The 22873-nt window shown below is 39.0% G+C and overlaps 1 protein-coding gene and 1 long non-coding RNA gene across 2 annotated transcripts in view; one reads left to right on the top strand and one right to left on the bottom strand.

The window, feature by feature from the left end:
• The window catches only part of wnt9a (wingless-type MMTV integration site family, member 9A), a 58898-nt gene that overhangs the window by 4480 nt on the left and 31545 nt on the right, over window positions 1-22873 (top strand). The window lies entirely within an intron of this gene.
• Window positions 1-22873, bottom strand: part of LOC133630761 (uncharacterized) — a 72114-nt gene that overhangs the window by 22521 nt on the left and 26720 nt on the right. Inside the window, exon 2 of the long non-coding RNA XR_009821340.1 lies at window positions 6906-7004. This is a non-coding gene — a long non-coding RNA (uncharacterized LOC133630761). The remainder of the gene's footprint in view (window positions 1-6905; window positions 7005-22873) is intronic.

Raw genomic sequence — 22873 nt, 5'->3', positions numbered from 1 at the left:
GGGCGGCAAGGATTAATCAATTATTCAATTAGAAAAAAAAGCTTTGATTTATATTTTGTTGCTTCGATTAATCGTTTTATGGGGAAAAAAAACTAATAAAAAATGACCAAATCTTGACCACATGGAGTACCTGGAACTTTAAATACGCAGAAATAGTTTCCCCACGGCTGGGACTGTGATCTCTGTGGCAGTGGACAGCATAGAGTTTTAAAACATGTGCACATGTTGAAAGTGCTGTTGATGATGTTAATTTATTAGAATTAAAAAATAAACAAAGTTATGGCTAGCAGAACAATTGTTGTTTATTTGAACTATTTGCCCTAAAATACACGTTAAGGCTATCAAGTTTTTTTTTTTTATCTGATTACACGAATAATCGAACAAACTGATCGATGTATTACTAGATTACTAAATTAATCGATAGATGCAGCTCTAACCAACATGTCCGTTGTCCTTTGTCGTTATCTTTAAAAGTACCGTATGTTCCGCACTATAAGGCGCACCGAATTATAGGGCGCACCTTCAATGAATGGCATATTTTAAAACTTTGTTCATATATAAGGCGCACCGCATTATAAGGCGCACCGCATTATAAGGCGCATAGAATAGACGCCACAGTAGAGGCTGGGGTTACGTTATGCATCCATTAGATGGAGCTGCGCTAAAGGGAATGTCAACAAAACAGTCAGATAGGTCAGTCAAACTTTATTAATAGATTACAAACCAGCGTTCTGACAACTCTGTTCACTCCCAAAATGAATAAACAGCTGTTTTATTATTTTCCCCGAGGTAAAGTCAGTGACGTGGTGTTTTGTTTCTCTTTTAACAACAGCAAGGTATAACATGTGCAGCATTTATATCACATAGTGGAGGGGAACTTTTCCCTGATTCAATAAACACGTAAAAAACAGTCTGATACTGTTACGGTAAATCAAACGTTAGTGCAATCACAATATAGTAACACTCCAAATAGTGCAGAGCAATAACAATATCAATAACTCAACGTAGCTCAAACGTTAATGTCACACAACACACCACACAAAATAAACATGTAAAGCTCACTTTATGAAGTTATTCCTCATCCACGAATCCCTCGAATTCTTCTTCTTCAGTGTCAGAATTAAACAGTTGGGCGACTACGGCATCCAACTCGTCGAAGTCGTCATTAATCGAGTCAGTGTCGCTGCTGCTCTATTCCCGTGTTCTACTGCGTGACTGATCGTCTTAAGTTTAAACTCTGCGTCGTAAGCGTGTCTCTTAACAGGAGCCATTTTGGGGTCTTTACATAAACAAACAAATGGAAATGAAACGGCACGCCTCGCGCAGTCATATATCCCAGCATGCACCACACACTTCTTCTTCTACGGAGGCGGCTGCTTACCGTAGAAGAAGAACTTCTTCTACAGAGGAAAATGAAGATGGGGGAAAATGAAGTCGGCGGCTGCTTACCGTAGTTGCGATTGATTGATTGATTGAAACTTTTACCTGTTGGAGGCTCAATATTGGTCCATATATAAGGCGCACCGGATTATAAGGCGCACTGTCAGCTTTTGACAAAATTGGAGGTTTTTAGGTGCGCCTTATAGTGCGGAAAATACGGTGTACGTCAGCGTCATGGTGATATGTTGTGGCTTGTGCAGCCCTTTGAGACACTTGTGATTAAGGGCTATGTAAATAAACTTTGATTGATTGATTGAAGTTTTCATCTGTTTGCGTCCTGGTTGACCCTTGAGTGAGTTGCTTTATTGAGAATTCCATGTCTTCTTGGGGACGTTTGTGAATAGTAGAGGTTAACTCTTGGGAATAGTCAATGATTAATTGATGAATTAACTCTCGATTAATTTGCATGTTGAAGCAATTGTGGCACTTTTTATATCGTCAGTTTCCGGTGTGAAGAAAGACAGCATGACGTCATCTATGGGGAGTTGGGGTGCATCGGCGTGGCGCGGTTGGGAGAGTGGCTGTGCCAGCAACCTGAGGGTTCCTGGTTCGATCCCCACCTACTACCCACCTCGTCACGTCCTTTGTGTCCTTGAGCAAGACACTTCACCCTTGCTCCTGATGGGTGGTGGTTAGGGCCTTGCATGGCAGCTCCCGCCATCAGTGTGTGAATGTGTGTGTGAGTACCTTGAAGGTAGAAAAGCGCTATACAAGTATAACCCATTTATCTACGCCAGAGGTGTCAAAGTTGTTTTCCCTGAGGGCCACATCGCAGTTATGTTTGGCCCCAGAGGGACGATTTTGACAGCAAATACTATTATTACACAATTTTTTCATGTATTTTATTAGTAGATTTTTTTTAAACTAAAATGTAAAAAAAATATGGTATGTTTTTTTCCATCCATCCATTTTCTACCGCTTGTCCCTTTTTGGGGTCGCTGGGGGTGCTGGAGCCTATCTCAGCTGCATTCGGGCGGAAGGCGGGGTACATGTATTGTATGTTTTTTTTACTGTAAATTAAAAAAAATTAAATTTTACAGTAAAATTTTGGCACCTGAGCTGCCAGCTTGTTTTTTAGTATTTTTTTTTTACCGCAAATCAACAACTGTGGATTTTTCGGTGTATTACTGTAAATGCCAAAACGGCACCACTGTTTATTACAGTAAAATAAGTACTGTTTTTTTCATTTAGAAAACAATGCTGTAAAAACCACAGTAAATTTCACAATTTTACCATGAAATCTATTGCTACTTTTACATTGCACAATTTGATGGATAACTTGCTTTGAAATAATTATTATTAGTATTTATTTATATTCAAAAATGGTTTGAATATTTGATAATATATTTTTGCATAATAACACAATATTTAAGTTAACATAATTTGCGATGACATGGAGTACATGTATTTTTTTTCTCTCAAAATAGAAATAAATAATACATTTAGTAAAAAAAGTTACAGTACATTATTGATACCTATTAGTTCCAGGCTTTCGAGGGCCAAACAAAATGACGTGGCGGGCCACATCTTGCCCCCGGGCCTTGAGTTTGACACCCCTGATCCATGCTATGACACAACTATTGCATTGAAACAGGAGTTCAGAACATTCATACATCAGGGGAAAACATTGCATGGAATTGCTCTATTACGCTACGTCACTGTCTAAGAGGACAAATATGAACCCAGATTCCTGAAGCTTGGCTGGCAAGCTAGTTGGCACCCGCCTCACCGCTGCTAATGCTAATGTATATTTACTTTCTCTCTCAGCGTTTGTTTTCAGAGTAGCTGTATCTGCACCACGTGGCGTTACAGCACTCCAGATTTACGGGTCGCGGCCCCGGGTGAGAGGAGAATATGAATGAGGTTTTTTTTTTTTTCCTGGGGGGGTGAATGATTGAGCCGGGCAGCCGAGGAACATGACGTTCACTAAAAGGTGACTCAGACTGAAAGAAACTCCACACTGGTGTCACTCCGGCTCAGACCTACTGGAAAGCGGCAGCACAAACAACACAAACAAACCTGCCAGGATAAAAATACACACCAGGGCCCTGCCGGGGGCCTCCTGGGTATTGATTTACTCAAAATAAGAGGGTCGACGTTGCATACCCAATTTCCAGAGTGCGGTGGAGCGTAAGTGAAACATAAACACAATCGTCTCCCCGGCCCACGGTCTGCACGGCCGAGGGCGGGGTGGGATTCCTGGCGTAGCCGGGCGCCCGCTTAAATTGTCATCCTTCGCCACAAGAATGCAAGCCCTGCTTTTCCTTCCCTCCCGCCCGTTGTGGCAGGTGCTGCATCTTCGCGTTATCATTTCGCGTCAAAAATTGGGCCCAAAAGATGTCTGCTACTGGCTTAAATGAGAGGAAGGTGTCTCATTCTGTGGTCTTGTGTCTCATTCTGTGGTCTTGTAAACGCTTGCCAGATTGCGAGGAGGCAACGGTTTGTTTTTATTGAGTTCATGTGAGAAGCAGCTGGAATCTCCAATCATGGTGTGCCAGGAGCAAAAACAGAGCCGTCTACAACGCTACAATGGATCTGTCGATTGATACTGGACACTATATGTACAAAGTATTTATTTTGACAGTACGTGTGTTGAGGCTCGGAATGCTCATAACATATTAGTATTTAGTTTTGTGTCTACAGAGAGATGTTCTCATCTTTGTCATATTCATATAATGCACTGGTTTAAGCTGACCACAGTAAGGGACAGTGAGTTAAAGCAACAATAGTCCAACCTGTCCTCTAAATACTACCAAGAAAGAGCTGGGATACACTAGCTTGCAACAAGGAGAATATCATCATCTCTGTTACTGTCAGTATAGGTGGACCAGCCTGGACACATGTGCTGTTAGCATTAGCATCACTGCTACTGTTGTTGTGTTTTGTTCGCGTCACATATATTTATTATATTTTCTTTTTTAAAATTTCACTTTTATCTTGCCATCGATGCATTTCTTCTGGCCAAAGCAGGTATACTAGGCACCATTTTTACTACCTGTCAGTGAGGATACATTGCGTGTTCGGTTCTGTAAAAAGAGAAGAGCTTGGTCAGCATTTAGCTTAACTTTTTTTGAGCTGTTACATTTCCCCATTTTTTTTCATGACTTGATCGCCTTCAATGCGTTTCCACTGGGAAAACTGGTAGTCCAAGGTACCACATTGCTACCTGTCAGTACGTCAACACTGCGAGTGTATATAATCCCGCCCGCCAAATATTTCTGTAGGCTTCTATAGGCTTGATGAAGCCATTAAAACTAAGGTTGCTCTTGTATGCAGCACTCCCGCCACTCCAAAGGGGGCAACAGCGAGGCATTTGTGTCACAATGAAACAGCAGTGGAGTGAGTAGAAGTCAAAGTCAAAGTTAAAGTACCACTGATAGTCACACACACACACACACGCACACACTAGGTGTGGTGAAATTACCCTCTGCATTTGACCCATCCCCTTGTTCCACCCCCTGGGAGGTGAGGGGAGCAGTGAGCAACAGCGGTGGCCGTGCTCTGGAATCATTTTGGTGATTTAACCCCCAATTCCAACCATTGATGCTGAGTGCCAATAAAACTACTCATTTAACCCTGAAAAACAATCTAAATAAATTGCGAAAATCGGACTTATGACAACATGTTCTGCCCCGAGCAAGTGCTGTACCTGTGTGTGTACCTTTTAAGCGATGGATAAGGTGTTCTAAACAAGCAGCAACAACGGTAGAAATCCACACGTGTAAGCTTTATTACCAAGCTTCTTTTTAAGTAGATATTGTACACAAAGATATTTAGTTGGTTTTCTATTGGAATTGCTGACTTCGTTATGTGTTTTTATCCGTGGTTGTGCATTTTTGGTCTGAGCCCTGTCAATCAAAGCTCATTTGATATTTGTAGTGCTAACTTCGACCTGTAGAGGGAGATAACCCTTCACCTTAGGTTTAGTTGTGATGCGTCATAGATACATACATTGCGAGCAATGTTTGATTAGGATGTTGTTTTAATTTCTATATGCGTGAACATCTGTAGTTTATTGAGTGAATGCATCAACATGAAACCTATTTTATGTCTGTAAAATACACAATGGACATTATTTATGTAAAATATACAATTGACGTAATACTTTAATAATGTTTATGTTGATATGTTTAGTCTTACAAACCTAAATGAAGGAGGAAGTGTAAAGAAAAAAAACTGAGGAAGAAAAATAATTTAAAGAAAAAGGAACATCAAGCCTTAACAAAACTTCTGGAGCTTCTTTTTCTTCATGCTGTTAACTATCTGTCTAGCTGCATACGCTGGAAACGAGTAGTGAGGGCAGAATAATTAATTTATTGACTGTATAGTGTGGAAGCCGATGTGTTTACTTCGTAATTAAGTAAACACAGTCTCAAAGGAATACAACCTGCGAAGGCACTTTCTGACAAAACATCCACATTTCAATGACACTGCAGCCCTCTACATGATATAGTTGAATAGCCCTGGTCTATGCAATTTATAAAATTGCATTCAGGTTATCATGCTCTTACCTGCGGCGTTTTGCTATGTTTTCAAACATAGAGGAGACATTTACTACTTTTTATGGCCATTTTAGAAACAGTCCTGCAGTGCATCTGCATTGAAACCACATTTTTTTAAAAAATTGCTTAAGGTGAGCGACGCTGCACTTAAGTAGTTCGCTCAAGGCACACAAAAATGCATATTTAAGGAAGTTTTTTCATATAAGAAATATTTAAACAATATATATTTTATGTAGAAAAAATTAATGTCATTAAAAAAAATACTAAAGGACACCAAAACGCATGAATTGAATTTGTTTTAATCAGCTTTTAACCTCGCAGCTATACAATTTTAAAATCATGTTGTTAAATAGACGACATGTCTAATATTTCTTATTTCAGACCATCTAAATATGTTGACACACACACGCGTAGGACGGAGGATTCTCATTTGTCCATCGTCTGTCTGTGCAGCGCGAGCACTGATCCTGCAGCCGTGTGTGGAACTGTCAGTTTGCACGCCCACTTGACACTTGCTAAATAAAACGCAAAATAGTGCTAGCAAAACGGTGATGAGTGTTGAAATATTACATTGCATGCACTAAATAATAATATTTGCATATAGTCCTCCCAGCATTGTGGGTATTTTGATGATCAGCACATATTTTGCATCTCCATGAAGACAGAGACACAAAATGGATGCACGCCTTATTCTGCTCACTTAAAATACTCAATCCACTTTGCACGTGTTTTAGTACACGCAAACCTTTAGTAAATTAGGCCCTGTGTGTACTGTTTGGTAAATACAGATGAGCTACTGTAGGTTAGCTTATAGCATGTATTGTCATTAGCTGAACTGTTTTATAGCGACTGCTCCCCATTAATGTATTTCCACTGGAAAAAGCAGGTACTACAAGGTACTACTACGTGTCAGTGAATCAATACTGTGAGGATACATTGCTACAAATGACAAACATAGCTTACCTTGTTGCTACAGCATGTATACTCCACAGTCTCCAAATGGTTGCACTTTGCCCTCGGTCTCCTTCTGGATAACATGTGCCTCCTCAGTGTGGCCAACAGCTGTATAGTGAAACAAATACAAGGGACACATTACCCGGAGTTTGTTAGCATGTTTATTCTGACTGAGGCGTTTAAGGCAGCTTGGTTTTCACAGTTTCCCTCTTGACGCTCAAACGCTTCTTTACTACTAATTTAAACCATCACTTGTTTCTGCCTTTGTTTGCCCGTTGTCACGTCAAATGAGGCATTTTGCAAAAAATACCACGCTAACAAATGGGTAATAGGATGTTTTTTTGTGTTGCCATTTAGGAGCCTACATATAAACATTTCCCGGTGCCCTTGTGGCGGTGGTTTCGCGGGGAGCTCCTGGATGATTACAACTCATTAGGAGTGTTGCCGGGCAGACGGTGGGTGCAGGCGGGCGTCCCTGATTGTCCCTGGCGGGGAGTAAAGATGATACGGAGACATTTCCACAACTTCATAGGATATCCTGTGACTCTGAGCCCCGCCTTGAAGGGATAGGATTCTCTCAGCACTTGACCTGAGAGCGTGTTTTCTTTTTATGATACATGATTTGGACGTGGCAGCCTGCCATACCCAAGGATGCCACTAGGCGAAGCAGCATTGGGTGCACCGGGTGACCTTTTGCAGTAACACAAGGAGAGTGGGAAGCAAAGTGTGAAAACAGCCAACCTAAAGGCAGCCAACTTTGTGTAAAAGCAATTAAGAAACCCTCAACTTCAACTTGCAAAGCACAAAAGAAACATGTGGGAGATGCTTTCCGGTTGAGTTGCAAGATTAAGTCATGTAAAAGTGTAAACATTTTACATGACGTTAAACGTCACATTTTTTTATGCGATGTGTTAAGAGGGAATAAATGGCGGAATATTTCTGACTCTATGACATGACTCGGGAGGGCAAGTAAAATGTGTTCACATCAGAGCAACACCAGCGCCGTCGCTGCACCCAAGAGACTGCAGCGAGTACGTGTTTTCGCCTAGAAGCTGTCAGCTCCAGTTTTCAGCGGCGACGCGAAGAAACCTCTCGTTTGGTCCCACGTTGGGCATTTGTTGGTCTTTGCAAGCCAAGGACTAAGAGTTATGGGCAATTTGCACAACAGGATGACTAATGAAGATTAAGGATACTTTGAATTGTCGAAGATATGATGGTCATTTGTGTTTTAATGGCTCGCTTGTCCTATTCGAAGAATTTGTACAGTGGAAATTAGAGGTTAGAACACAATCCACGCAGTCGACCTCGGATTTGTTTTCAAATTAATTTTCCTCATGAAAATAACGGAGGTAGTAGGAATAATATCAAACCGTAGCTGACAGGAAATTTTTGTTAAATGTTTTAAATCACATTTTTAACATTTATAAAGGTGTAAAACATAAGTGAATTACTGTTTACATTGAAACATACAAAAATAGTCCAAAATTAACTGTATTTGCTGAACCAGATATCTATAATAAATACAAAACAAAAAATAATGACCATGAATTTTATACATATTGAATACAGACACTAAAAGTCACATTTAATTGACATTCAACATAGAAAGCTAATAATAATAATAATATAAATTATAATAATAGATTTTATTTGTAAAAAGCACTTTACGTTGAGCAAACAACCTCAAAGTGCCACAGTGTTAAAAAAAAGAAAAAGAAAATAGTAATAATAATCATAAAAGATAATAAAAATAAATACAATATAAAACTAGAAACAGCCCAATAGCTAGAACCAGCATGCATATCTATAAAAAGACTTTTTTAAAAAGATGGGTTTTTAAGCCTTTTTTAAAAGCATCCACAGTCTGAGGTGCCCTCAGGTGGTCAGGGAGAGCGTTCCACAGACTGGGAGCAGCAGAGCAGAATAGCTAATATTTGTATTTCCTGTAAGGCAGGGGTGTCCAAACTACCCCCCGCACCAGCGTCCAAAATCCGGCCCGCGGGAAGTCCCAAGTTAAAAAAAACATCCATCCATTTTTTTTGCCGCTTGTCCCTTTTGAGGTCACGGGGGGTGCTGGAGCCTATCTCAGCTGCATTCAGGCGGAAGGCGGGGTACACCCTGGACAAGTCGCCACCTCATCACAGGGCCAACACAGACAGACAGAAAACATATATTTATTTTGTTATTTTTATTTTTTTAATCTGTCCTTTCTAATCCATTTTCTACCGCTTGTTACTCTCGGGGTCTCCTAGCCACTCAGGCAAATCATATTGTCTAAAAACGCCTTTTCCCATTGATAACGTGACATCCCGCTTGCGCCACGGTGTCGGGGCGAGCGTGCAAGTAATGTATATATATATATATATATATAGTATATATACATGCGGCCCTCGAGTCAAAAAGTTTGGGGACCCCTGCTGTAAGGGGTCAATCGCAGGAATGGTTTAGACTTAGTTTTTACACCGGATGCCCTCTCTATCAAAACCCTGGCTGAGAATCGAACCCAGGACCTCTCCATGAGAGGAAGAAGTGTGTACCATTAGCCCACCCGTAATAACATAGGAGGCTACTGTTAAATTGGACACTTTTCTATTAAAACTACTCATAATCATGTAATTTCACACTATTTAATTAATTATAAGTTTTTAACTCATTCTAATGTTTTCATGTTTATTAGACTGGGAACACAATGTTGTGCATTAAAGGTACTACACATTGACCTTGTTCTCCTTACATTGCGTTTCTCACCTAGGCCTTCAGTGATGTCATACTTAAAATATACTCTAAAAATACCGTGATTTATGTCACCACATGGACATGGCTGGAGATACTATACAGAAACCCACTTTCACACTACCAAGTATTGAAGCCCCTCAACATTGTACAAAACGGTCTATTTTTCGGCGCAATTAACATTCAATAAACCCGCTTCAGCAATTATTACATATCTTACGTGGTACTGTCAAAATTAAAAGAGTTGTGTAATACAAATGAAACATGAACAAATTAAGAAATAAAATATTTGAAATCACAATTTGCAACACCCATTTGACGTCGTATAAGCCAGTGGTACCGCTTGTAGTTGGTTGATTCGTGTGAAAGTGGCGGGCAAATAATTTCACCGCTGAGATAGCTTCCCGTGTCGGCTGACCTCGTCTCACAAGATGTAGTTTCTCTTAAGTATCCTTCTTGAAAATGGCCTTGCTAATCTATATCTTCCACCTAATCAACATTTTGCTCTCCTTCTTTGTGTGTACCGGTGAGTTTTCTGTGGCTTTCTATGGCTCCGGTGCCACTTCCTGTTTTCACAACTTGTGATTGGATACTCACTTGGGACTCCCAAGTGAGTATCCAATCACAGGATGCGTAAATGTCAGGGCCAGCTAGAAGGCCTTACTGACAACAACTTGTGATCTGATTGGCTACGACAATTGTCTATCACCTGTATGTGTCCGATCACTTACAGTGCACAGATGCCCGCATTGTTGATTCTGAAGGCCCCAGGCAGATTTCGTACAGCATGGCAACATAAGCTAGCTGAATTCTGATTGGATACAAACTCTAACCTAAAAACAACAGCACTGGAAGGAACGTGGACCCCGACTTAAACAAGTTGAAAAACTTATTCGGGTGTTACCATTTAGTGGTCAATTGTACGGAATATGTACTGTACTGTGCAATTTACTAATAAAAGTTTCAATCAATCAATCAATTCAACATAGTATGACATGAAGAGATTATGAATACTTTTAGATATTTAGGGAAAGTAAATTAAAAATGACTTTTATCTGTAATTACGATCATGATTTCTGGTTATGTTAGGCCAGCAGAGAAGGAAGGCCTTGCTGGCCCTAACGGCCCACCACTGCATTAACCAAATATTGCACATAAAAAGATCAACCTGAACTAATAGAAACAATAAAATCTTCAACATCTTAGTGCCTATGAATCAGTTTTAGTGCTCAAGGGTGGCATTTGTTATTACTTTTGTGTGGGTTCACCTAATAAAAAATGACTAAATCTTAAAAAAAAAAAAAGATAACACTAAGCTAATAATGACAAATGTGCTGTTCATTTTGTTTTCATACACATTTCAGTCTAATTTGCAAGTATGCATTAATTTCAGTTTGTTGTAGGTGTTTTGCTGTAGTCAGGAAGTAGTCTTTGCAATTAGGTTGAACGTGCCAATCTAGTCTTTTGTTGAGTTCTACAAAGTCTTTGTACTGTAAGTATTGTACTTATTACTAGTGTCGGTAACAACACTTTTGGAGTATAACGGCTTTACTAACGGCGTAATTTTTTTCAGTAACGAGTAATATAATTAATTACTGTTGCCATCGTTGCAAAGCTGTTGCCGTTACTGAGAAAGTGAAGTGACACGTTACTATAGTTTGGTTGAAAGAAGCGCAGAGTGTTGGTTTCGGCACGCATTATCTGCATGCAGAGAGCAAGGGCGGGGATGACAAAATTATCGGCAGTAGCGAAAAAATCCGCCACCCCTCAGTAAACCAGTGTCGACGAAAATGTTGACTTCCACGAAATACAATCATAGAACATGGATGGATGGAAATACGATCATATTTAATTTAATCTTGTTGACAAGTGGGACAAATTCGGAATATATCTAATCACAACTCTTTAAATGATGAACTAGTTTGAGAAGAATGTTTTTGTATTATTCATTAGACTACTACTTTTCAGTTTTGTAAATATTGATGTGTGTGAAGTCTTACTTATTGTTAAATTCAATTTAAGAATTAGGCCATCAAGTTAAGATACATGTTGTGATGGTTGATAAAATGTGGATGAAGGATACTTTATTTTATTTTTTTACTTGTATTTTTTATTGCACTACTTAAAGACGAAATGGTCTTTTGTGTCTTTTTACCAAACGTTACCTAAAATATTTAATGTTGTTACTTTACTGATTTTTTTAAAAATACATTTTTATTTCTATGCATATCAAATGGCACACTGCAATCTATTGAGTTCAGGTAAATGCCGAATGTTCTAAAATACTGTACACAGTTTTATTTTTCAATCAGTTAGTATAAACATATTTGACGTTAAAGATATCATCAAACGCAATAGCGTATAAAATAACGAAATGAAAAATAATGTCTCAGTTACTTTGCTGAGTAACTAGTTACAGTACTCTTACAATGAGGTAAGTGAGTTATTAACTCAATTACTTTTTGGGAGAACTAATTTGTACCTATAACTAATTATTTGTTTAAGGTAAGATGAGCAACACTGCTTATTACACACAAGCTTGTAACATGCATATACAGTAGTTGCCGTTTTGATTCCCAAATTTGGAGGTGTCAAATCGCCATGTCAAATCGCTAATGCTAATTAGTAGCATGTACAGCATATGGTATAGCAGAATCAGAACCAAAATCAGAATCAGCTGAATTGGCCAGGTATGTTTAACACACAAGAAATGTAAATTAGCATCAAGCTAGCACATTTTAAAAAGCGGAGCCATAGTTTTGAGCGCTTTACTAAATTGAAACATTACCTACCAAGCTGAAACTGTTAAAAGATTCATTTGATTTAGAAAAGAGCTTTGATTTATATTGTATTGCTTGGATTAATTTTTTAATAAGTGCAACTAAGATGTAATAGCGCTCATGAGAGGTGTGTGGGTGCCATGAACTGCAGAGAGTGTTTCTTATAAATTAATGCACACATTTTAAAAGTGCAATCTTAATGTTGACGATGTGCATTTATTAGAAAACATTACGAATTCATGGCAAGCAGCAAAAGTGTTGTTTATTTCAACTATTTTGCCTGAAACACACATTGAGGCTTCAAAATGTGTTTTGTGGGATTTCTCAATGAATCGAACCAACTAATTGATAGATTACTCCCAGATCCCAAAGCGGTTTTCTTGCAACATGAAGCTATACAGCGAGACTGAGAGTTTGGACACATTTAAATAGTTTTATTAGTAGATTGCACAGTACAGTACATATTCCGTACAATTGACCACTAAATGGTAACACCCGAATAAGTTTTCAACTTGTTTAAGTCGGGGTCCACGCTAATCAATTAATGGTAAATTTCACACAAAGTGATCTCTAAGACCGACTGACACAGCTCTGACTGGCGCTTCAAACGTTGACAAAATTGGAAAAAAACAAAAGCAGTACATTGAAGAAGCTCTGTTTTGGGTCCTTTAGAACAGGGGTGTCAAACTAATTTTAGCTCAGGGGCCGCATGGAGGAAAATCTGTGCACACGCGGGCCGGACTATTAAAATCATGGCATTAAAACTAAAAAATAAAGACCGATTCAGATTGTTTTGTTTGTCTTACTTTGGCCAAAAATAGAACAAACACATTCGGAAAATATTACAATAAAAATATAGAAAAAAAATACGGGCAGCGGTAAAGTTTAGATCTATGAAGGAAAGAAGAAAGTGAATGAATGTTTATAACGGAATAAATTTACATACACCTGTATGCATGAAAATGTGTTTTCTTTTGTATTATTTTTTTTAATGAATCAAGTAACGTTTATGACAACCTTTTTCCAAAACACAATATAGAATGTGAGATATAACAGGATAATACATTTATCATTTGTTTTCAAAACGGTTACAAAAAAGTAGGACCCCAAAAATTGTATGTGGGACGCCATTTTTATGACTTGATGGGGTACCTGGTACCCTATTTTGAAAATCCCTAGCGCCAACACTAATGGAGTATTGGTGCGTGCAAAACAGCAGCAGGCAGCCTGCGGGCCGGTTCTAATACTAATCAAATATCATCCCGGGGGCCATAGATCATTCATTATTTGGACTTTGACACATAGGCTTTAGGGGTGTGACTCATGGAATTGCATCGCATTTATAAGTCAAATAATAATTTTTTTCAGCAAAACCGGCCTAGTTCGGGTCTCGCGTGGGGCCCTGTTAGCGCCAGTGCCGTGGTATGCAGTGCATACAGGCCCGCCCCTGTGCCATGGCGTGCGCTAGAACACATCCGTGGGGCGGGGGGCGGCGGCGCTAGTCACGCGGGAAGCCATCGCTCGGCCAATCTGTGCCAGTCACACAGTGACCATAACAGAGCCGCTGACCTTCCAAGGCACAGCACTTAAACCTCTTACTATGCCACACACTCCCATTCCCGAACCACTCTCTGCTCTGGATTAAACAATTAGACTTTAAAATAGTGAAAAATGGGTTTTCCAGCAAAGGTTTGGGGGAGAGGGGGGGGCGTGGGAATTTCTCTATGTAGCATGAGTGGGTTTTTAAATGAGCAGATGACATAACGCCGGGTCGCATCCTGTTAAGTCACAGAAGATAGTGGACTTCCACCTCCCTCCTCAGTGACATCCTCACCATGACTCAACAAGTCACAGTGCTACTGTTCTGTGTCACTCCACAGCTCATTGCTTCATTTGTTCCCCTTCTTGCTCACTCACTTTGGAGGAAATCAATCAATTTGAGCTGGCATGGCCTGTGTGGGCAGGGTGGTCTAAAGTTCAGCCATCATTCTTGAAGCCACCCAAAAGGAGTGTTTCGTCGCTACACATGAAGGAGCAGCGCAACGGTTTGTTGAGTTAATGAATAGAAGCACAAGTAGTTTGTGTTCCAGGACGTCTGTCCTTGTTTTTGCAAAGACCACCTTTTTGGTTTTGTCTGGAAGGAGGCTTCGTGTGGAGCCGACAGCTGGGCGGAATGATTGGCATTCGTTTAGAGTAATTGACCAGAGGGAATGTGGGGGAAGAGGTGGAGGAGGAGGAGAGTGGTTACTTGTGATGAAATCTGATGGGGAGACTGGGGATTGTTTTGTTTTTCTCAGTGCGCACGTGCGTGTTTGCTAAATTGGCCCGAGTGTGTGAATGTGAGAGTGAAGTGCAGCTGGGATAGGCTCCAGCACCCCCCGTGACCCCGAAAGGGACAAAGCGGTAGAAAATGGATGGATGGATGGACGTGTGTGTTTATTGTGGACACACACGTTCAGTTAGCGCCACCAAAATGCACAGCATGTTCAAAATAATAAAAAATCTTACACATACTTATTAAAACACACTTATATTTTTTTAGTTTAACCGAAAAAATATTACGTTTATGCAAGAACATTTATATATGTTCATTGGCTTGACCTATTGAATTACTATTTTAATAATTTGTCCTTATTCACATCATTTTTTGTTATTTGCTTTTGTATTGGATACTGTATTGATATGATATATTATACATTATTACGTGTTTATTTTTTCACACATGCTAACTGTTAGCATATCAATGCTAACAATAGTATGGTGGGTTTTGTAGCTAATTTTACAGGTATACAACTTAGAGTCATATATTATGGTACTTGAGACCTGTTAACTCTTACATTAGCATTAACTTGCTAACATTAACATGTTTGCTTTTTTTTTTTGCTGATATACAATTCAGAGTCAAATATTTTGACACATGTTACCTGTTAATATGCTAACGTTAGCATGCTACCATGCAAATATAACATGCCAACAGTTTGCATACTTGCTTTTTTGGATAACTCAAACTTAAACAGTAAAGTTATCTTTACTGGTATACACCTCAGTCATATATTTTGGTACTTGACACGTGCTAACTGTTAGCATACTTACATTAGCATCTTAACTAGCTAACATTAACATGGTTGCTTTTTTTTGCTGATATACAACTTAGACTAAAATATTTTGGTACCCGACACATGCTACCTGTTAATATGCTATTGTTAACATGCTACCATGCCATAGCATACTTGCTTTTTTGGATAACTTTATTGGTATACACCTCAGAGTCATATATTTTGGTACTTGACACATGCTAACATTAACATGGTTGCTTTTTTTTCGCTGATTTTGCTGATATACAACTTAAGAGTCAAATATTTTGGTACCCGACACATGCTACCTGTTAATATGCTAACGTTAGCATGCTACCATGCAATAGCATACCGTATTTTTCGGATTATAAATCACAGTTTTTTTCATAGTTTGGCCGGGGGTGCGACTTATACTCAGGAGCGACTTATGTGTGAAATTATTAACACATTACCGTAAAATATCAAATAATATTATTTATCTAATTCGCGTAAGAGACAAAGCAAATGGCAGCAATCGTCACTCACACGTCAACCAATAAGAATTTGGCAGAGGAGGGTCATGGCAGAAATGCATTGTGGGTCATGGGATGCTAACTGCTATATGCTACTGCCGTAGCTATTAAAATGGATCACGTCAACATTGGCGGTAACTTATAAAAACTGAGAAGGGCTGAACTAAAATGGCACCGAAAAGGAAATCATATACTGCAGATTACAAACTGGACGTAGTGAAATATGCAGCAGAGAACGGCAATCGAGCATCAGAAAGAAAGGACATACCAGAGGCGACACCGGGGAAGAAGATTTCATCGGATTTAGCGATCGGGAGTGACAGATTGTTTGGTAAACGTATAGCATGTTCTATATGTTATAGTTATTTGAATGACTCTTGCCATGATGTGTTACGTTAACATACCAGGCACGTTCTCAGTTGGTTATTTATGCGTCATATAACGTACACTTATTCAGCCTGTTGTTCACTATTCTTTATTTATTTTAAATTGCCTTTCAAATGTCTATTCTTGGTGTTAGATTTGATCAAATACATTTTCCCCAAAAATGCGACTTATATATGTTTTTTTCCTTCTTTATTCTGCATTTTCGGCCGGTGCGACGTACATTCCGGAGCGACTTATAGTCCGAAAAATACGGTACTTGCTTTTTTGGATAACTTTACTGGTATATACCTCAGAGTCATACATTTTGGTACTTGACACGTGCTACCTGTTAATATACTAATGTTAGCATGCTACCATGCCAACATTGACATGCCAACAGTTAACATACTTGCTTTTTTGGATAACTTTACTGGTATACACCTCAGAGTCATACATTTTGGGACTTGACACGTGCAAACTGTTAATGTTGTAATGTTAGTATGCTTACATTTTAGCAAATTTTTAACAGTTAACCTATTTTTATTTATTTTATTTAGCCTTTATTTAACCAGGTAAAAATCCCATTGAGATCAGAGATCTCTTTTCCAACCTAAAAACTACGGACTTCATTACTTCCGGTCATTCAGTTAGTTTGCGGAGTCTTTTCATGTGAATTTGCCAGGGTTAGCATGCTAATATTCTATGTTAATTACCACATGGTACAATTGTCTCTAAATTTTTATGATCGGTTAGTTCGCCCTCCAATTTTTTTGGATTGACTCAGATGGCGAACCCTACTGGGTAAATAGTATGCATGTGTAAATTCAGCTTGAAATTCCACAATCTCCTTCAAACTGGGAAAACTGGCAGCAAGACCTATGTCATGTGTGCCCGCTAACAGCATGCATGCATGCACGGGGGTCCGAGGGCCCTTTCAGCGCTGCTTGCAGCTTTATTTATTAATATTCACATCATTTTGTGTTGTTCTTTTGTATATTTTTTATTATATACTGCAAGCTGGGATAGGCTCCAGTGCCCCCAAAAGGGACAGGCAATAGAAAATGGATGGTTGGATGTATTATATATGTCAGTGATTCTTAAACTGTAGTAGGTGTACTACAAGTGGTACACTATCTCCATCTAGTGGTACGCCAAAGTACCACCTACTTAAATATTCAAACACAGTGTTACTGTTCAAACTGTGTGTAATGTTACAATGGCCAAAAATATTGAATACTTGTTAAATAAAACCTCTGCCTTGTTTTAATGAATACTTAAGGCTACTGCGCTATTGTTTTTTTTATTGGTGGTCATTATGGTGGTACTCTGAGAGCCAAGTGTTTTCTGAGATGGTACTTGGTGAAAAAAGATTGAGAACCACTGATATAAGTTATGTATTATTAGATGTTTAGTTTTATGTATTATTTTGTCCACTAAATGCTTTATAAAGTTGTACGACTTCAGTTGGTTATATCATTTATCTGCTCATTAAAATCATATACAGTACTGTACATATTTTGTGTTTTAGTTTTTGTGTTCTGTGTTTTAGTAATGAATTATTCAAATAAGAGGGTCAAGTCAAATTCCCTCTGTTTTACATACTTGGCCAATAAAGATGATTCTGATTAAGTTTTGTAGAACAGCTTGACAAAAATATTACCTAAAGATTAAATATTACGGTGGGGCGGTATAGCTCGGTTGGTAGAGCGGCCGTGCCAGCAACTTGAGGGTTTCAGGTTCGATCCCCGCTTCCGCCATCCTAGTCACTGCCATTGTGTCCTTGGGCAAGACACTTTACCCACCTGCTCCCAGTGCCACCCACACTGGTTTAAATGTAACTTAGATATTGGGTTTCACTATGTAAAGCGCTTTGAGTCACTAGAGAAAAGCGCTATGTAAATATGATTCACTTCACTTCAAATATGAAATGTGACTAAGCAAGTACATGACTTTATAATTAATAAACACAAATAATACAAAAATAAAAATGCAATTATGAGGAACAGTTAAACAGTAAAGTAAAGTCCCGGTTTCATATTTCTAAGTTGTATAAGGTTGACGTCAGGCAAAAATACACACTATTGCCAAAAGTATTTGGCCACCTGCCATGACTCACTTATGAACTGAAGTGCCATCCCATTCCTAACCAATAGGGTTCAATATGATGTCGGTCCACCTTCTGGGAAGGCTGTCCACAAAGTTACGGAGTGTGTTTATAGGAATTTTCGACCATTCTTCCAAAAGCGCATTGGTGAGGTCACACACTGATGTTGGTCGAGAAGGCCTGGCTCTCAGTCTCCGTTCTAATTCATCCCAAAGGTGTTTTATCGGGTTCACGTCAGGACTCTGTGCAGGCCAGTCAAGTTCATCTACACCAGACTTTGTCATCCATGTCTTTATGGCCCTTGCTTTGTGCACTGGTGCACAGTCATGTTGGAAGAGAAAGGGGCCCGCTCCAAACTGTTCCCACAAGGTTGGGAGCATGGAATTGTCCAAAATGTTTTGGTATCCTGGAGCATTCAAAGTTCCTTTCACTGGAACTAAGGGGCCAATCCCAACTCCTGAAAAACAACCCCACACCATAATTCCTCCTCCACCAAATTTCACACTGCAGTCCGAAATGTACCGTTCTCCTGGCAACCTCCAAACCCAGACTCGTCCATCAGATTGCCAGATGGAAAAGCGTGATTCATCACTTCAGAGAACGTCTCCACTGCTCTAGAGTCCAGGGGCGACGTGCTTTACACCACTGCATACGACGCTTTGCATTGGACTTGGTGATGTATGGCTTAAATGCAGCTGCTCGGCCATGGAAACCCATTCCATGAAGCTCTCTGCGTACTGTACGTGGGCTAATTAGAAGGTCACATGAAGTTTGGAGCTCTGTAGCAACTGACTGTGCAGAAAGTCCGCAACCTCTTTGCAATATGCGCTTCAGCATCTGCTGACCCCTCTCTGTCAGTTTACCACTTCGTGGCTGAGTTGCTGTTGTTCCCAAACTCTTCCATTTTCTTATAAAAAAAGTCCACAGTTGACTTTGGAATATTTAGGAGCGAGGACATTTCACGACTGGATTTGTTGCAAAGGTGGCATCCTATGACAGTTCCACGCTGGAAATCACTGAGCGGCCCATTCTTTCACAAATGTTTGTAGAAACAGTCTCCATGCCTAAGTGCTTGATTGTATACACCTGTGGCCGATCATTTGAATGGGTGGCCAAATACCTTAGGCAATATAGTGTATATTGCATGTTCTGTTTGTTACATTAGAATTTAGAAAATATGATATCGTAATGTTTCACAGCATATTCACATTTCACTAATAATATACAAACATACACTACCGTTCAAAAGTTTGGGGTCACCCAAACAATTTTGTGGAATAGCCTTCATTTCTAAGAACAAGAATAGACTGTCGAGTTTCAGATGAAAGTTCTCTTTTTCTGGCCATTTTGAGCGTTTAATTGACCCCACAAATGTGATGCTCCAGAAACTCAATCTGCTCAAAGGAAGGTCAGTTTTGTAGCTTCTGTAACGAGCTAAACTGTTTTCAGATGTGTGAACATGATTGCACAAGGGTTTTCTAATCATCAATTAGCCTTCTGAGCCAATGAGCAAACACATTGTACCATTAGAACACTGGAGTGATAGTTTCTGCAAATGGGCCTCTATACACCTATGTAGATATTGCACCAAAAACCAGACATTTGCAGCTAGAATAGTCATTTACCACATTAGCAATGTATAGAGTGTATTTCTATAAAGTTAAGACTAGTTTAAAGTTATCTTCATTGAAAAGTGCAGTGCTTTTCCTTCAAAAATAAGGACATTTCAATGTGACCCCAAACTTTTGAACGGTAGTGTATATTCCTGTGATGGGTCTGTATGTGGCATGAACAACAGTCATCCCTCGTTAATCGCTGTTAATTGGTTCCAGACGTGACCGTGGCAAACTATTTATGGCAAAGTAGAAATTATCAATTATAAATGGAATATTTTCACAGATAAAGCAAACAAATAAAAAAAATGCAACCTTTTAAATAGTTTGGGACTCCTCTACATATGAAATAACCCCGGCATAGTCACCTTTCACTCGTTTAATCTAATATAGTTATAGACTGTAATAGATCATCGTAAGGGAAGATTAGATGTTTGTGATTTTAGGGAATGTGATCATTAAGCTTTTATTTCAAGACAAACAGTTGAGCATCATTTCCAAAGAGGGAGTGATGATTGTTGAGGTCAATGATTCTCACTCTTGAAGGATCGTCTTTGAGGGAGTGGAAACGGAAAATGTATATTAAGTAAACGTCATGGGCAATGGGAGGTGCTGACATGCGGCGAGAAAGAACCAAACAAACTGCACCGCTGTTGCGAGTGATGGGACAGAGGTGGGGCGTGAGAGCCTCTGTGTGTGTGTGTGTGTGAATGGAAAAACAAAGCTTCATGTAGCACAATCACAACTTTTATACGTCGGTGTTATATTCCGTGTCTGTGGAACTTGCGTTGCTGGGCCAACACCTCAAACAAAAACACCTTTCGGGGAAAAACGGTCCAGGATGTGAAAACACTGTGAGATGTCGTGAAGAGCGAGCAAACAGACAGCACTCAGCTCTCCTCTAATCACATTAACATGTCTTGATGGAGGTTGTATATTGTACATTTCATTTTAGCTGTCAAGCATTGACGTGTGGTGGCCCGTTGCTCTTTGTCCTCATAATGGGAGTCCTGTGTGATGATTTGGTTTTATGGAAGCACGCCTGGAGAAGATTTTATTTTAAATGACACGCTTGTTTTTAGAAGTAAACTCACGTTTAGAGCATCCAATTACACCTTTTGGACCTACATTTATATTTAGCAGTACGAGCTAGTCACAAGGGTGACGTTCTGCTGTTGTTGTACACTGGACTGTTCACTTTTACAGGTCAGGAACTTGCTTTTTCTGTGCCTAGAACAGATACAAATGTAATATTTTAGACCAATAAGGGTACATTAGTGTAGATCAGTGGTTCTCAAATGGGGGTACGCGTACCCCTGGGGGTACTTGAAGGTATGCCAAGGGGTACGTGAGACTTTTTAAAAATATTCTAAAAATAGCAACAATTAAAAAATCCTTTATAAATATAAATAAAAACCTATCTTTTTTTCCCAAATAGTTCAAGAAAGACCACTACAAATGAGCAATATTTTGCACTGTTATACAATTTAATAAATCAGAAACTGATGACATAGTGCTGTATTTTACTTCTTTATCTCTTTTTTTCAACCAAAAATGCTTTGCTCTGATTAGGGGTACTTGAATTTAAAAAAAATTCACAGGGGGTACATCACTGAAAAAGGTTGAGAACCACTGGTGTAGATCACCTAAAACGTTTTGGGCACCAAATTCCAGAAAGCTAAGGACTTGTGGGCCAAACTTCTCCCTTCACTACTAGTTTTTATGTTGTATATTCCGTAGAACCAACCCAGCAGGCACAAGGCATGAAAACAATGTTGAGAACTTGTGGAATTAAATCCTGACATTGAGCAACTCAAACATAACGTTGAAACAACATGCTTTTTGACGACATTTAATTAGTGTTGGGTTCTTCCGTTGATTTGACCGTTGAATTTTGGTCATTTCCCAGCCAATATTGTACAACACAAATACAACGTTGAAACAACATACTTTTTGACAACGTTTATTCAATGTCAGGTTGTGACGTTGATTTGACCACAGAATTTTGGTCATTTCCCAAACAAAAACATGAATCCAAAGTTGGACATCAACGTCTCAATTTACAAATACAACTATTTTGCAACATTGTTTCAAAGTCACTTTTAAAGGACCTGTATGTATAATCAACGTTGTATCAATGTCTTGTGCCTGCTAGGAGAGTCCTCTCGAGCAGGGGTTCTTAACTTTTTTACAGAGAGGAACATATTAACACTGAAATAGTAATCTTACATTATAATTTAATCATATTCAATGATTATATCTAACCTTTATACAGTTTAACAGGTTAACAACTTTGTCAAATGATATGAAACCATGAGTTAATCACAATTTTCTTTTTTAATACATACACCTTAGGCTTAGGTCAGGCTGATTCAACCAAGTATTATGCATTAGAAGTGACTAAAAAAAAACGATGAAAAATACATTTATATACAATTAATTAGTGCTAAAATAAATCAACTAAATTATTAATACTATGCTTATTTACTAAACTGACAACAAAAAGTCCATATAAAAATACTGTTTTACCACTATAGTCATATTTTTGGCACTTTAAAACTCCTCTATGACTTTAGCTGCAGACTTTCTCTGTTTGTTTGAGATTGTCATGACTGTCACAAGTGGTAAAAAAGTGAATTACAACTGAGCTTGATATGTTTTGGCGGCCCTTTAGGGTTCGCTTGCGGACCAACAATGGGCCCCTTTGGTTAATGATTTTTTGTCAGTTACAGAAGCGCTCTGCTGTTTTTAAGGAACCTTCTGCAAATATATTTTTCTCTCACAATTTTTTTTAC

This window comes from Entelurus aequoreus, linkage group LG16, assembly GCF_033978785.1.
Source record: "Entelurus aequoreus isolate RoL-2023_Sb linkage group LG16, RoL_Eaeq_v1.1, whole genome shotgun sequence".
Taxonomy (NCBI): domain Eukaryota; kingdom Metazoa; phylum Chordata; class Actinopteri; order Syngnathiformes; family Syngnathidae; genus Entelurus; species Entelurus aequoreus.
Note: the sequence above shows the minus strand (reverse complement) of the source record. Positions and strands in the feature narration are given on the sequence as shown.